The sequence below is a fragment of the Mizuhopecten yessoensis genome, unplaced genomic scaffold, assembly GCF_002113885.1.
Source record: "Mizuhopecten yessoensis strain PY_sf001 unplaced genomic scaffold, ASM211388v2 scaffold11185, whole genome shotgun sequence".
Taxonomy (NCBI): domain Eukaryota; kingdom Metazoa; phylum Mollusca; class Bivalvia; order Pectinida; family Pectinidae; genus Mizuhopecten; species Mizuhopecten yessoensis.
This window is the reverse complement of record NW_018408922.1, coordinates 2,292,372-2,296,768: the sequence shown is the minus strand read 5'-3', so window position 1 is coordinate 2,296,768 and position 4,397 is coordinate 2,292,372. Positions and strand designations below refer to the sequence as shown.

Here is a 4,397-nt window from a genome sequence, read left to right as displayed (position 1 = left end):
TGGCTGTATTTTTTCAAGTCCTGCAACAGAAACCTCACATTAAGCTAGAAATTGGAAGATTTCGAAAGTTGATAAAACCCCGTCTAGTAAACACAACTTACGGTATTGTAAAACAGTGATGCATATACATATGAAATAATAGAATTGGCATTTTTTCTGAGACAGTACTATTGACTACCATGTCATATTTTTTATCATGCAATAATGAAAAACATAAGTAAAATAAATGCTCCGATGCCGGGAATTGAACCCGGGCCGTCTGGGTGAAAACCAGAAATCCTAACCACTAGACCACATCGGATATATATTCCCCCCTGTCTATGCTAACATACAGAGATACACTAAAATTAGCGTTATAGATAATAATATATACGGGTTATAGGTACAGTATGTATCCAGAAAAATAGGTATACGCTCTACTGTTTTATTTCATTTTATTGTAATCTATTGCAATTAAGATAAACAAAATAGGCATTGTGATACTAACTGTGATATTTACAACAAAACACAAAACAGTATTACTACTAGATGTTTTCTATGATTATGTAATTTACAATTTTTCATTTTTTATTCATGTTTGAGTTTTTTTTTCATCGGAAGTCTTTAATTGCACAACGTTTTATTTCATTTTAGATATCAGGTAATTACTGAAAACATGAGGATCAAAACTAGTGGTGAGGGAAAACGCGCAGATCGGTAATTGGTCAGGTAATCCCGCGTGACAAAAAGCAAGATACGATATTTATAAAACATTCTACTGTTACAAGTATTACAATGTCTTAGTTTATAGGATATGATACCAAAGTATATTAGATTTATAATGTATGATGTCATACATCTAAGCATCCTCGCTATCCAGGGGTTTCGCTCACTTTCGCTCTCTACACCCCTGGAATATTGAAGGCTCAGTGTGTACCACCTTGTTGATGAGGCAAGAAGACTAGTTCGATCCTTTGATATACATCAAAAGAATCTCGCAGTCGTGTAACGGTAAATGATGACAGGCTTTGAAGTCGAGAGTCGCTTTTTTGTAATCTTCAAAGGACAGGTATCAGCGTAGCGATTGATCAGGGTTTTTTTACCTGACACAAATCAAATAGCTAGCCGCGTGGCTTTAATTGTGCTTTGAGATATTACAGGGGGGGGGGGGCAGAGAGCGAAAGATGACATCTAAGAAATACCGCATAATACAATGAAATGTGGTCTAGTAGTAGCGCATAGCGCAAGCAATTATAAATTGTAGTAGATAAATAAAATACCATGTAAAATGGTGTAGTAGCTTAGGAAAAAAATATCAAATTAGCTAAAAAACATGATGAACTTTATTGTAGTAGCTTAGGAAAATACGATGAAATATATTATAGTAGCTAAAAATACAATGAAATATATTGTAGTAGCTAAATATTACGATGAAATATATTGTAGTAGCTATAACATACAATGAAATATATTGTAGTAGCTAAAAATACAATGAAATATATTGTAGTAGCTAACTATTACGATGAAATATATTGTAGTAGCTATAACATATAATGAAATATGTTGTAGTAGCTATAACATATAATGAAATATATTGTAGTAACTATAACATACAATGAAATATATCGTAGTAGCTATAACATACAATGAAATATATTGTAGTAGCTATAACATACAATGAAATATATTGTAGTAACTAAAAATACAATGATATATTGTAGCATAGTAAGATACCGTGAATGAAAAAACTGACAGAAATGGCATTTAGTAGCTTTGATAATACAATACAACGACATCAGTTGATAGTACATAATAGTACGGATTGATTACATAAATTGTTGTATAGATTACAACATTGGCAATTTTATATCATATGTAACTTATGAAGTTTCCACTCCCACCTGATTTTATGACTGCTTAGATCATTAACAAAGATGATTAGTTTTTAACAATGTTTTTTTTCCTAGTATGTAAAATATTTATAATAACATTTTGTGGAGTGAGAACATCCGCCTTGCATCAAACGTTGGTGGGGAAACGCTTAGATACAAATGTAATATATCACAGGGTACACTGAGACTAATGACTATTTTTGATAACGTCACTTCTTGATTAAAAATAAATAAATAACTAAAACTAAAAGACACATTAAACTACTTTTCAGTAGGTATGTGTAAGATTTAAAATGAAAACAAAAACGAACTGTTACCTAACAGTGGCTGTATACATTGTAGTTATAAGTCCTGCAACAGAAACTTGATAAAACATGTAACCCCGTCTAGTAAAAACAACTTACGGTATTGTAAAACAGGGATGCATATACAAATGTAATAATAAAAATAGCATTTTTTCTGACACAGTACTATTTTCTATCATATTATATTTTTAATCATGTACATTCGGCAATAATGAAAAACATAAGTAAAATAAATGCTCCGATGCCGGGAATTGAACCCGGGCCGTCTGGGTGAAAACCAGAAATCCTAAGCACTAGTCCACATCGGATATGTATAATCTCACGGGTATCTTAAAAACATACAAAAACATATATGTTATCTATAATATATACGGGTTAAAGGTACACATGACATGTATATATATATATATATATCCGATGTGCTCTAGTGGTTAGGATTTCTGGTTTTATGTTTTTCATTATTGCCGAATTTTACTTCCCTTCTTTTATGTCTTTGCTGTATATTTAAGTTTCTGTTTACCGATAAAAATAAACTACTGCCGCACATCGGTAAGTATTACTTAAATCTAAAAATTCATTATAACAAATATGTATGAAAATGTTGGTTACCCTTCTTTCAAATATACTATCTAGACGGGTTTTTTTATCGTTTTACGTCTTCAAAATCAATGTTATAAAAAAGCCGCGTGCATTTGCTATTGTCTGCCATAATAGCTTGAAATAGAAACATTATTGATTGATCTCGATGTAATACTAAAAGGTATGAAACAGCTCATTCTTGTCAATTTCTCTTGATATGCGTACTTAAAACGCGTATATGTATATATTTATAAACATTTTCACAATAAACCAAATGAGATAACATTTTAATATTTATCAGTTAAATGCGGATGTCTGTGTTTTACCTTAAGATAAGCATTTACTTCCCAATAGCTCAAATGGAATTTAAAATGGTAGTTCAAAGCAAATTATAATACTCTTTGTTTCACTTGTCATGAAAAATATCATCACACGTTACCAGACCACCAGTGGTCATTCGTTAAGATCTGACTGAGTTAAAACTGACCGTAGAACTGGACAACACCAGACCAATAGCGGTCAGCATCTGACTGATCATGAGTAAGAACTGACCGGTACACCCGGCATACATGGAACCACGAGCGATAAAGGACTCGCACAACTATATCATTTACTATATGTTATTACTAAGCTTTTGAGCTAATAGCTTCAATATTTGGAGTTCAATATTAGTGACAACTGTCTAGATTCAGGGATACATACCTGACAAATGCTCCAAAAGGCATATTTGGCGGGTTTAATGACATATAAGAGCGCTATAGTAATCTACTTTTGACAACCGGAAGTTTACATTGTACAAGCCAAACTAACCAACTTCATTTTGACTCCATATCAATCCGTCATCACATATTAAAATCTACTAAAACTATAAGTATGAAGTTAGATATCTGTAGATTTAATTCATTGTAAACTATGTCAACGTTTACCCATTTTAATTACTCAGAGGCACTGTATTTAACCGGCGAAAAGTATTTAGGCAGGGATTACAATTGTATGAAACACTTGTGGCCTGGCTGATTTAGTTGTGCGAGTCCTAAAGATAATCTTCATTCCTATTGACTTGCTTATTAAAATTCAGTCAATTAACAAACACAACAAATAAACATGTATGTACATTTTTTTCTAATTCGACCGTTAATGGACAAGATCAGTAAAGTGCTTAACGATGATGAATGCAACAGTCATCCCGCAGAATTCTTCGTAAGACCACTCGACGATGTCATGATGCACAGTGTTAGAATCGGTCACTAGCCGTGGTCAAGAAGTTCCTATCGGGACTAACCGTGACAAAGACAAATAAATAAATGATTAAGGCGAACTGAATCGAACATTTGATCGATATGCCCGTTATCACACATATTCCCGGCGTCGGAACATTTCATTTTACTTCCAATCTTTTAATTTCTTGGCGAATATTTACGTTTCTGTTTAACCGATTAGAACAATACTGCTGCACCTCTGTAAGTGTTTTCTTAAATCTAAAAAAAAACATTATTACAAATACGTACAAAAAAGTAGGTTATATTTCTTTTAAATATATTCTCTAGAAGTTCTTTTACAATAAGAAGTAACTGATTGATTCACAGTGAATAATCTGCGTTTTTCCTCAGGCAACGTTTCAGGCGCGGATTTAGGGGGGGGG

General features: G+C 32.6%; 2 non-coding genes across 2 annotated transcripts; both read right to left on the bottom strand.

Annotated features, from left to right (window-relative positions):
• Window positions 1–229: 229 nt before the first annotated feature.
• On the bottom strand, window positions 230–301 carry Trnae-uuc. The gene has a single exon. It is a non-coding gene; the product is annotated as a tRNA-Glu (tRNA).
• A 2,111-nt stretch (window positions 302–2,412) lies between these two features.
• Trnae-uuc lies at window positions 2,413–2,484 on the bottom strand. The gene has a single exon. It is a non-coding gene; the product is annotated as a tRNA-Glu (tRNA).
• Window positions 2,485–4,397: the final 1,913 nt, after the last annotated feature.